The sequence below is a fragment of the Rhinoderma darwinii genome, chromosome 4, assembly GCF_050947455.1.
Source record: "Rhinoderma darwinii isolate aRhiDar2 chromosome 4, aRhiDar2.hap1, whole genome shotgun sequence".
Classification (NCBI taxonomy): domain Eukaryota; kingdom Metazoa; phylum Chordata; class Amphibia; order Anura; family Rhinodermatidae; genus Rhinoderma; species Rhinoderma darwinii.
Window position 1 is genome coordinate 262,085,359 of NC_134690.1, and position 13,219 is coordinate 262,098,577.

Consider the following 13,219-nt stretch of genomic DNA (forward strand, 5'->3'; position numbering starts at 1 on the left):
CATGGGCGATCAGGTCCTGGAACTAATTGTCCAGCAGACAAATATATATGTCAATTTGTGGCCCAAAATCTAAGGTCTTACTATGTCAGAGGATGGATCCGTCTCTGCGATTATTATTTTTTTGGGTAATTACCTTAAATATCTGGCTAGTAAAAAAGCCTTTCATTTGTTCCTACTGGGCTACCATCACTAACCACAGCACCTCTGTTTTTGCTGCCGTCAAGTCCCGAACGTGCTATGAAACTATAATGCATTTCATACACTTCTCTCACAATTCCCAAATGCCCCCAAGAAGTGACCCAGGCTATGATCGCCTCAACAAATTGAGACCCCTTATCTCCCTCCTATATGAGTAATTTTCTAATTTATACACCCTAGGCCAAAAATTGTCGGTAGACGAGTTTCTTATGCGCTTCAAGGGCTGTCTATCCTTTTGCCAATACATCCCCTCCAAAAGAGCCCGATACGGTGTAAAACTGTATAAAGTGTGCGAGAGCACAACGGGCTACACCTGTGGATTTTTTATTTATGGGGCAGGGACCACCACCTTAATCCCCCTGGGATGCCCAGAGGATATTGGCATTAGTGGGAAAATGGTCTGGGAACTCATGCTGCCAATCCTACATAAAGGGTACCATGTGTACACTGACAAATATTATACCAGTGTCCCCCTGTATAAGTCCCTCCATGCTGCTAATACAGGGGCCTGTGGGACGGTATGTAAAAATAGAGCCATCTTCTCTCAACAACTGGTTTCCAGGCGATTAGAAAGGGGTGTGTCACTCTCATTTGCAAGTGACCAGTTGCTTGCTGTCAAGTGGAGCGACAAAAAGGAGGTGTACATGCTCACCACCGTGCATGAGGACACCACAGTGGCAGTGAGAGAGACGGTAGCTACCGCTGATAAAAGGAAACCGGTTTCTGTAGTGGACTGCAATAAGTTCATGGGGGTAGTCGATCTATCTGCCCAGGTCCTGCAATCTTACCTGGTGAAATGAACAACTAGGGCCTGGTATAAAAAGGTAGCGATCATCCTCATCCACATGGCTACTTATAACAGCTATGTGCTCTACAAACCCCAGGGAACGCTCAGTTTCCTACTATATCAGGAGAAAATTATAGAGCACCTCCTGTTTGACACCTGGAGAATCCTTCGAGGATGTCAAAAGGCTCACTGAGCGCCACTTCCTTCACCCCGTCCCTGCCTCTGAGAACCAAAGATACCCCCAAAAGAGATGCGGGTGTGCAGTAAACATGGAAGGAGGAGGGATACCCAGTTTTACTGCCCCATGTGCCCTTCAAATCCAGGCAACTGCAACTTTCCCTGTTTTGAGACATATCACACGGTTTCTAATTATTAATTTTATATATAATTTAGGGAACACCAAAAAGGGTGGGGTGGGGTATTCATTTTATGGAGTCAATTTCATTTATTCATATTTTTTGTTTAGTTACTGGGTTTTCCGAGGGAGGGAGGGATTCTCATGGGGAGGTAGTAAAGTGTATTTGTTTCAGACTGTAAAAGTAATTTTACCCCTTATGATTTTTTTTAAATGTTTCTTAGACAATTGAATCCTGGACTTGATCACTAACAATTTTTTTTTGCACAATTTTTTTTGCACAATTAACACAGTTTATTGTGCAGGAGCCCACATCTGTCTATTCAGAACATGGACCCCCACAAGTGATCTTGAAATAAAAAAAGTGGACATTGCATTTATTAGTAGATAAATCCAACACGTGTGGCCTGTGCCACCCCCGAATTAGTGGAAGTCATGCATTTTAGTAATGATTACAAGAATAAATTGAGGATGTATTTCCTTTTTCTTATGACTATGTGTTGCCACATACAGCTGTTACATTCCTATTTCTGTACCGTTACATGGGCATGATATTTTTTTTTGGAGGATCTCTAATAGTCGAGCTGTTCCTTATCGCTTTGTTACAGTTTTGTTTTTACTGGACGTAGTACACCCGACAGTTCTTGAAATACTGTCATCATTTTAGGGATTAGTGATCCTTTACTATCCCTATAGATGGTTTTGGACACTGCTCCTTTATATATACTTTAACCGATTGGTTGTTTTATGTACGAAGCGGTTACTACTTTGCCAGGCAGGGGCCTGAAATGGTGTACCGCGTCACTTGGCATGTTTGTCCCTCATATAGGGATCGATGGAGCTAAAGAGACGTTGTACAACCAGTCAATGAAAAAAAAAAAAAAAGCTTGTCATGATAGCCTTCCAGGTGTTCTTCTATCTAGTGAACAGACTCAAGTTTGCCACATAGTTGGATACATTTTCCTCCATTTATTTGAAGATATTGCCCGTCACTCCAGTACAGTTTATTTTTTCCTCTCTGAGTGATTTTATATTCGGATAGAATGCTGTCCACAAGGACATCATAATGGCACAGATGCGGGAAAACTGCTTCTTTAGCAAGACATAGTCATAAGTGTAGGCAAATATGATTATAGCGAGATGCATTTGTTATGGATACACGGCTTCACTTCTCTGTTGTATGCAACACAAATTTATTAATGTGGCATATTTCTAATAAAGTAACCTTTTAACCCTTTCAAGACCGAGCTCATTTTGGCCTTCAGGACCAGCCCCATTTTTTTCAAATCTGACATGTGTTACTTTATGTGGTAATAACTCTGGAATGCTTTTGCCTATCCAAGCGATTCCGAGAATGTTTTCTCGTGACATATTGTACTTTATATTAGTGGAAAAATGTGGTCAATAAACCAAATTTTTGTTGAACCACCAATCTTTCTGCAGATTTATTACATGGGCGATGAAAAGCTTTAAGTTCAGCAACGACAGAGAAACGTCCCTGGAACTCGGGCCGACATTTTTCTGGAACTGCAGCAGATGCTTCATGAACATCACTGTTATGTCGAGATATTCAAGAGCTCTTTGGAAATGATGACTTTGGATAACTACAAAGTGGCCATCAAGGCTGACCAAAGGCCAACAGGAGAGCATGAGCGGCGATACAACGCACCAACTGTCAATGAATTTGCTGTCGTCATCGTTGGGGAATTCGAAAATCGGGATATTGTGCTGCAGAGGCGTGATAATCAACTGCAGAGAGTTTCTGAAACCCATCGATCATATGACGCACTTCAGTACCCACTGATCTTTTGGCAAGGCTATAACGGATACGATATTCAAATCTTCCAAACAAATCCAAGTTCCGGAAATGTTACCGCCGGGAAAAAAGTTTCGTGCATGGCCTTCTACGCCTATCGAATTATGATGCGGGCGAGCCATTCAAATCACCTGTTGATGTGCTGAAATTTTTTCAATCAGTTTTTGGTTGATATGTATGCCAAAATTGAAACGGAGCGACTTCGCTTCATCCGTTTCAATCAGAAGGCACTTCGCACTGAAAGCTATATCCACCTTCGAGATGCTGTCATCAACTATGGAAACATGAGCAATGTTGGTCAGATGGTTATCTTGCCTTCCAGCTTCACAGGGAGCCCTCGACATATGCACAAATACACTCAAGACTCCATGACATATGTGCGAAAATACAGAAGGCCTGACCTGTTTATTACTTTTACGTGCAACCCAACATGGAAAGAAATTCGCCAAGAGCTCTTGCCAGAACAATCGGCGACTGATAGACACGATCTGGTAGCCCGAGTCTTTCGACAAAAGGTTATCAAGTTCATGAATATCCTCACGAAGGGCAAGGTATTTGGAGAAACTCAATGCTTCATGTGTCCGAAGTTTGCCTCATGTACATATACTGATCTGGCTGAAGGAGAAGATCCGACCAAATCAGATCGACTCTGTAATTAGTGCAGAGATCCCAAATGCACAAGAAGATCAAAAGCTATTCGACATGATCATGAAGAACATGGTCCATAGACCATGTGGAAGACTGAATCTAAGCTCCCATGCATGAAAGATGGCTTCTGTACAAAGAGATTCCCAAGACAGCTGATCCATGAAACTCAGTCTGGAGATGATGGTTATCCACTTTTTCGCAGAAAAAAAGTGGGAGAAGGCGGGTTCACTGCATTGATGAAGATGAATATTGGCAATAGTTATCAGGACATCGAGGTCGACAACAGATGGATTGTACCCTACTCACCATTTCTTTCCAAGACCTTTCAATCTCACGTCAATGTTGAATATTTAAACTCAGTTAAGGCGATCAAGTACATCTGCAAATATGTCAACAAAGGATTGGATCAAGCAGCATTTGGCTTGGAAAGACAAGGAAGAACAAGTGATGAAATCAATCGCCAAGAAAGACAAGAAAGAACAATTGATGAAATCGATCGCTTCCAAACTGGACATTACATCAGTAGCAACGAGGCTGTATGGCGAATTTTGGACTTTCCAATTCACGACCGCTATCCGACGGTAGTTCATCTCAACGTCCACTTGGAAAATGAACAGAGAATCTACTTCACCGAGGAAACTGCTGCACAACAAGTTTTGTAGCCCAAAGACACCACGCTGACAGCATTATTCAAGCTTTGCCAACAAGATGACTTTGCAACGACACTCCTATACTGCGATGTACCAAAGTATTATACGTGGAATAAATCTACAAGAGTTTTCAAGCGAAGAGTCCAAGGAACACCAGTTGAAGGTCATGTTGGAATCAAATCAAGTGATGCTCTTGGCAGAGTCCACACAGTGCACCCAAACAACCACGAGTGCTTCTTCCTCCGGTTGCTTCTCCACACAGTAGCAGGCCCGACATCGTTTGTTAGCCTCAAGACTGTTGGCGACCATGTTTGTACAACCTATCAGCAAGCATGTCAAGAAAGGGGACTACTTGAGAGTGATTCTCATTGGGACAAGACTTTAGAGGAAGCAGCAACCTGCCAATTACCAGCAAGCTTACGAAACCTATTTGAGGTCATACTCACAACGTGTGGACTATCCAAGCCACTTGAACTGTGGGAAAAGTACAAAGAGCACCTCTCGGAGGATGTTTTTCTGCAAGCACGACAGCAAAACCCGGGACTCCAATTGGACAGCTGTACTCCGCAAATGTTCAACATGTCATTGATCCTACTTGAAGAAAAGACCCTCATGATGGTTGGAAAAAGACTTGAGCAACTGGGACTTCCCGCGACAGTAAGGAGCAACGACGGGAAGTCCCAGTTGCTCAAGTGGATGGGAATTGCGCTCTGGAGACTTATCTTGCAATGAATGAACCTCTTTTGGTTGCTGACCAAACGATGGCGTACAATCAGATCTTGGACATGGTTGTGAAAAACACCGGTGGTATTGTCTTCTTGGAAGCTCCTGGCGGAACAGGAAATACGTTTGTCATAAACCTGTTGTTGGCAAAGATCCGACAACAATGAAGGATTGCTCTGGCTATTGCTTCCTCAGGCATTGCGGCAACATTGCTTGATGGTGGCAGAATTGCCCATTCAGCGTTCAAATTACCGCTCAACTTGACTCAAGATGCGTCTCCTGTTTGTAAAGTCAGCAAAGGTACTGGTGTAGCAAATGTCCTGCGAGAATGTTTGACGATTGTCTGGGATGAATGCATGATGGCACACAAGTTGTAAACAATACAGTCATGGGAGGTGTCGTCTTGGTGTTGGCCGTTGATTTCCGTCAGACGTTGCCTATTGTTCCAAAGGGAACACTGAATTGAAAGCTTGCTTGAAGCATTCAGTGTTGTGGAGGCATGTGAAGAAGATGAGTCTGACTACCAATATGCGAGTTCATCTGCATGGAGATGTCACAGCTGGTGTGTTTGCCAGCAGATTACTCAATCTGGGGAATGGAGATGTTCAAGTTGACAATGGAACGGATCTGATCAGCTTCCATGATGATTTTGCAAATTTTCCCAAGTCGGTGGAAGAGCTTACAAACAGTGTCTTTCCCAACATCGCCTTCAACTACAGAGATCATGAATGGTTATGTCAACACGCAATACTGGCTCCAAAGAATGATTCTGTCAACGCCATCAATCAGCAAATTGAAATGACTCTGCCAGGTCAAGAAAAGCTGTCCACCGACACAGTTATTGACCCGGATCAGGCGGTGTACTATCCAACAGAATTTGTCAACTCTCTCAAGCTGCCTGGCTTACCTGCCCATCGATTGATGTTGAAGGTTGGCTCACCTATCATGCTGTTGAGAAACAGTGACGCTCCGAAACTTTGCAACGGGACGAGGCTTTGTGTCAAGAAGTTGATGGATCACGTCATCGAGGCCACCATACTAACAAGCTTCAACAGTTCCCAGTACGCCTAGCCTTCACAATGGCAATTAACAAGGCTCAAGGTCAATCCCTAAAAGTGGCAGGAATACACCTTCATAGTCCCTGTTTTTCCCATGGGCAACTATATGTTGCTTGCTCCAGAGTCGGCACTAGAAAGAATCTCTACATCTTGGCACCAGATCAAAAGACAAAAAACATTGTTTACAAGAAAGCATTGGAATAGAAACATGCAGTCCTAAATCAACACTATATAAATCTGTAATGAATATATTGCTTCATTTCATTTCTTTTATGCTTCCAATAACATTATTTACACTCTCTAGCAATTAAATTCATATCAAGAGATAGCAATTCAATTCATACTGAGAGGTATTTAAATAGTGAGCTTTTACTCTATCTATACCGTAAGTCAACCTCCCGAGCAACGCCGGGTATAAAAGCTAGTAATTTGTATTTTATGCATTTTTATGCATTCCCTGCTCATAGAAGTCCAGTGGATGGTCACAACAATGATTGACAGCCTTCTATGGGTGAGTGTACATACAGGGAAGACTGTCAATACTGTCAATAACTGATTAGGCTTCTTTCACATTACAGTAAGTATACGTTTACCTCTCTTCCATCAGAGGAAGAGAGGATGGAAAGATTAAAGGGAAAGCAATGGTTCCATTATAATTACCATTGATTTGAATGGTAATTCTTTTGTTTTAGTTGCTTTCTGTTTGTCTCCGTTCGCGAGGTTTCCATTTTTTTGAACGGAAACAAAAGTTCTGCAGACTGCACTTATGTTTCCGTTCAAAAAAACGGAAACCTAGCGAACAGAGACAAACGGAAAGAAACTGAAACAAAAGAATTTCCATTTAAATCAATGGTAATTCTAATGGAACCGTTGCTTTCCGTTTCATTTTTTGATCTTACGGTAGTGTGAACTTAGGTATACTAAAATGTGGTCCGCTCACCATGCACATGTATATGGACACCACGCTTTAATCCTGTTAGTGCATGAATACTCTGTGTTGCCGACAGGTGAGGCAGTGAAAAAATGGAAAGATGATATCCGGCACTCGATCTGATCTGATTTCATCCGATTAAAAAAATAAGTAAAACTTTCCTAGGAAGGAAAGTTTTTCTTGTCTTTTATCGGATGAATTAAAAGAAATTGGTTTTATTTTGGATCAAATGCCGAACATCATCTTTCCATTTTTTTCTATAACTGATTACGACCACCAACTGGACTCCTAAGTCCAGAATGAACATGGATATAAATTCATAAATTACAATTTATACTGAATCTTTTCCGATAAATGACAGTATACTCCCTGAGTATCAAAATTTGCTGCTGCAGTATCAAAATGCACTATAATTCATAAATGAATGCCCTTAGTTGCACTACTTAGATACAAAAAGGGAATTTTAATAAGGCTTTCTAATAATAAAAATAATAATAATCACAATAATCTTTATTTATATAAAGCACACATATTCCACAGCCCTTTATAATTCAGATGGTACATTTACAGAGAAAATCAGACATTATGAAACTGGCAAAACTATATAACAATTCGAACAAAAAGGGTAAGGGTCCTGCTTGCAAAGCTTAAAATCCATGAGGAAATAGGTGTGACACAACTGTAAAAAGTGCTTGTTTTTCACAATGGTCCAGCCATCTTTTATAAAATAGGGTAGTACACATAAATCTGCATGAGCCAATCACCAGCCAGTATCTGTATATGCACAGATATGAAGTGCATTAGGGTGCAAGGAGTGTGGGGATACTGTTGCATGAAGAGATCCGTTTCTGGGAACTAAAGTAAGGGAGGGGGTAAAGGAAATAGTTAGACCAGGGAATGCTATAGGTCTACCTAAACAGATGAGTTTTAAAGGCGCGCTTGAATCTGTGGGTGTTGGGAATTAATCTGATTGTCCGTGGTAGTGCAGTCCAGAGAACTGGTGCAGCACCAGAGAAATCTTGAAGATGGTAGTGGGAGGTTCGATTTATGGAAGATATTAGTCTTAGATCATTGGCAGAACGCAAAGAACAGGTAGGGTGATAAACAGAGATAAGAGAGTAAATGTAAGGAGGTGCAGAACAGTGGAGAGCTTTGTGGGTGAGAGTATTACATTTAAATTGTACTCGAATGACCAGTGCAGTGACTGGCACAAGGTAGCGGCATTGGTCTAGTGGTTGGTCAGAAAGATGATACTGGTTGCTGCATTCAAGATAGATTGGAGAGGGGAGAATTTAGTGAGGGGAAGACCAATTAGTAATGAGTTACAGTGGTCAAGAGAATGAATGAGAGAAACAATAATAGTTTTGAGAGAGGCAATAAGAGTTTTGGCTGTTTCCCCAGTAAGAATAGGGCAGATTCTGGAGATGTTTGGAGGTGCAGGTGACATGAGCATACAAGTGATTGAATATAAGGCGTAAAATAAAGATCTGAGTCAAACATAACCACAAGAGAGAGGGTATGCTTATGGTAGTACCACACACTGAAATGGAAACATCAGGTTTAGGCAGGTTAATAGATAGTGGAAACATAAGGAGTTCAGTTTTGGAAAGACTTAGTTTCACAAAGAGAGAGGACATGATGTTACAGACAGCTAACAAATAATAACCAGGGTTTTGTATTTGAGTTTTGTGATGTCACGGGAAGAAATATATAATTGAATATCATCAGCGTACAGATGGTACTGGAAGTCAAATCTGGTAAAAATTTATCCAATATGCTGTGTATATGGAGAAAAGAGGAGTGGACCTAGGACTAATCCCTGAAAAACCTTGACAGCAAGGGGAAGAGGAGAAATAAAGACTGCAAATGATACACTGAATGAGCAGTCAGATAGGTGGGAAGAAAACCAAGTGAGAGCTGTGTCCTTAAGGCCAATAGAGTGGAGCATACTTAGTAGGATTTGGTGGTCTACAATGTTAAATGCTATAGAGTTCCAGTAGAATGAAAAGAGAATAGTTGCCATTCGATTTAGCTGTCAGTAGATCACTTGATACTTTTGTAAGCGCAGTTCATTTACAGAGTGCGAAAACCAGAAATTATAAGGGGTCGAGTAGAGAGTTAGTAGAGAGATTGCGGATTAGGCGAGAGTAGACTGGAGTTTAGCCATAAAGGGGAGATTAGAGACCGGTCGGTAGTTAGCAGCCCAGGATGTGTCAAGAGATGTTTTTTTTCAATAATGGGGACAAAGAGAAGAAAGAGAGAGGTAAAAGTATTTTAGTTAGGTGACTAGTGAAAGCCAGAAAGTGAGACTGAATAAGGTGCGAGGGAAATTTATCACTAATGCAGTTAGTAAGGCGAGAAGAAGAGAGGAGCCTAGACAGTTCTTCTTCTGTGATTGGGTCAAATGAGGGAGTGTGGAATGGAAGGGATTGATGCTGCTTGGGAACTGGGAGATAACTTCATGCAATATGTTATCAATTTTAACTAAGTGGCCAGGTCTTCAGCACTGAGACCTGTAAGAGGTGCCTGTACTTAATTGAGAAAATGAGAGAGGTGAAGAAGGCTTTTTTTTTAGCAAGGCGAAAGACAGAGATGTACGTTTAGAGAATGAATTTAAAATGCAGGAAATCTGCTGACATTCACAAACATTCGGCACACCTCGGGCACCGCTGAAGAAAACAAATTTGAGTCATGTGCTAAGGTTGCTGCCGTCTGTGCCAGAATGTTTGGGGTATAGGGGGAACTGCTTAACCCTAGGCACTTTTCAGAGTTTCATTCTAATGTTTTGAAGCCAGATTAAGACAGGATAGGGAAGAGATAAGGGACAATGAGGATTGTAGACTGCCTATAAATTGCTGAATTCACTGGCATTTAGATTTCTGTATGCGTGATGTATGTGTGATGGTTCAGTCTATCCTGAAGAGGCAGAGAATTTTTGATAGTAATGGAGAAAAAGTTGTCAGAGAACGGGATAGGAGAGTTAACAAAGTAAAAAATTGGGCAGAGCCAGAAGCTTCATGCATGGGAGAATTAGTAAGTTGTGAAAGGCCTAGCAAGGAGGTTAAAGTAAGAAACTAAAAGGCAAATGAGGAGATTGGGTTATTAATGGGGATGACACCCTTGATGAGAGTGGGTATTTCAGAGGATAGGAAATGAGGAAGCCTTGTAGAAAAGTGATCCAGGAACTGGCGGGGTGAACCAATCAAGTGGTATACAACCACCACTCAGAGGGAGAATAGGGAGAATAGTACACATGATCGTTATTTCCTTGTCAGGACATAGTCACTCATAAAGATTTTCCAGATTAATTTAATTTGATTTAGCCCTACTATTCATTAAGAAAAAAGAGCCTTTAAATTACATATATTAATGTAAAAAAACAAAAAAACTAAAACTTCTAGCATCCACAGAACTGAGCCCTGCTTCATGTAAAGGTTTTGGTGCTCCATTCTGTAAATGTCAGAGAGAGGATTTTTATTTTTAATACATGTTATGCATAAGCCTCCTTTTTCATAATGAATAAAAGGGCTAAATAACATAAATTAGCACAGAAAGTTTAACCCTTTCCTGACATTTGTACCTGTATACTATAGTTGGGAGGGGGAAATATGAAACGAGTTCAACTCTAATTGCAGCCGTTTAACCATTTACATGCCACTGGCGATAGCAACTGCGGCATCTACGCCATTAAAACGGTGACCCTTCTGTCACTCCCATTTCCGCAACGCGATTACGGGGTGCCAATGTGTTGTCATGGCAGCTGGGTGCCTAATAAACACTGGGTCTGCCATGTTAGTCCTCCTATTAAACTCGGCCAGAGCAAGAGCTTAGTAGGAGGATGCAAAATGCACAATACAATGCAATGCCATTAGAGACTACGGTTCACAGCTCTCCCAAGATAGCAGCGTCGCACAACTGTCTCTCCCCCACTGCCAGCCAGGAAAAACAACGCCTAAACTTGGTGACTGGGGACCATTACACCAAGATGCCAATTGGGTTTATTCATCTGAGGCAGGGAACCCTATCTCCGTAATCTCCACAACAAATTAGGCTGTTTTAGAAGCATTCATTGATCATGGTGCTTAGGGGCTCCCTTTGATATGCTAATTAATGCTCACTATTCCCAGAAGGAAAAAGTAGAGGGAAATAAAGTCTAAAATGGCTGACAAAGGGTAGAAATAGGAGGAGTAATGTAAAATTAAAGGGGGTGTGCAAATCTTTTTCGCCACCTGACCTTCAACAGTATTTGCACTAATTGACCAAGGCTCTTCTGCCTGGGACTAAGTCACAAGAATTGATAAAAGACAGCTAATAGGCTTACAAAACCTAAATTGCTATCCGACAACATTCCTAGTGATGTAATTGCTTGCATACATACACATTTTTTACATGTAAGGAGGCTTTGATGTTCACGGCCATAAAATTACAGAAACTGACAGAACCTTTTCACAACATTCCCCTGTACACAGATTTATCACAAACGACGATTCAGACAAAGAGAAAATTTGCTCCAATCACTATGGTTCTCTAAACGATCAAGATTACCTACAAATGGAGTTTACCTACAAAATCCTAAATCCCTAAAATCCCTCACGGACTTTAGATGTCATCATCTCGTTAAGGTACTGTGAGTTTACATGAGTCCTTGTGGTCAGAGTTTATACCTCACTTATAGCAGGTGTTGCTATGCCTGCTACGTCCATTTTACCTGGATCCAGTTATCCGTGTAATATCAGTTTGGACTATTATGTTTTCTTCAACTAAATTCCCTGCTATTCTTGCTTGCTCAAAGATAATGGATGTAATATTGATCGTATTAACACTACATTTCTATGTACTGTATGGTACTATTTAGAGGTTTGGCAACATCAGCACACTCTTTCGTATCGCTATTTCGATTAATTCTAGCTCTTTGAATGTTAAAGGGCTATACTCCCATTTTAAGCGGTCTTTGGTTTGAAAAGAAGCTTTGTCGAGTAAAACGGAAACATCAACAGTTCTATGCCAGTTTTTCTGACAGAAAACTTGTAAAAAGTCTCACGGGACTTTTTAACACAGCGCTGGGGTTGGATAAGCTTCCGTCTGAATTGCTTCAAGCAACCATAGTTATGATCACTAAACCATGTAAATTGCCTACGTCCCCTCTTAATTTCTAGCCCATTTCCACTTCTCAATTGTGACACTAAACTTTATGCAAAACTGTTGGCATAATGACTCCTAAGAGGACTTCATACAATTATCCATAATAAGAAAGTGGGGTTCATCTCCATGCGCTACAAACGCTTTTTACTTGTCCTTGAGCAAGTTTCCAAGCTGATGGTCTCTTGTCTCAGCTCTTCCAAATTACTAACGGTACTCGACAGGTCTGTCCCCTATCTCCCCCTTTGTTTACCTTGGCCATGGAATCATTAGCGGACTGATATCAATGTGAGGGGTATCCCAATAGGATTTTTTACAACGTAAATTTTTGTGGATGAAGTTATCTTAACCATGACAGACCCTTTAACGTAGTTGAGAGTAGTGTCTAACATTTCTTAATTTGGTTAGGTCTCTTAATACAAAATCAACGCTAGTGCATCTCAAATCCTTGGTATTCATATTTTGTCCCAGGTGAAAGAGCATATTCAAACAGTTTCCCTTTCAGTGTGAATTGGATTCCATCCTTTACTTAGGAGTTAAACTCTGCTCACCTTTATTTAAAATCATACACCTACATGTCTTGCCCCTTCTCTTTTCCCTTCAGGGGGAACTTAATAGTATTTCTAAACTGGAGCCATTATGGTTGGGGAGAATTGTTATTCATAAAATCATGATTTTCCAAAAGATTTAATGATTCTGTACTTTCTCCGAACCTTAGAGGTACCTGTCGATCAGTCCCTAATATCAAAATTTCAGAAACAATTATCCAACATTTGGGGCGGGAAAAAAAACGAATGTTGCAGCATATATTTTGTTTGGCCATAGATTAAGATTAGGAATGGGGTTGCCAAATTGATCTTGCAACCTACAGGCTATAAACCTCAAAAGGCTATGTATGTATACCTTTCACATTT

The 13,219-nt window shown here is 41.0% G+C and overlaps 1 pseudogene; it reads left to right on the forward strand.

Moving 5' to 3' along the window:
* The first annotated feature begins 3,329 nt into the window (after positions 1-3,329).
* On the forward strand, positions 3,330-4,466 carry LOC142760522 (uncharacterized; annotated as a pseudogene).
* Positions 4,467-13,219: the final 8,753 nt, after the last annotated feature.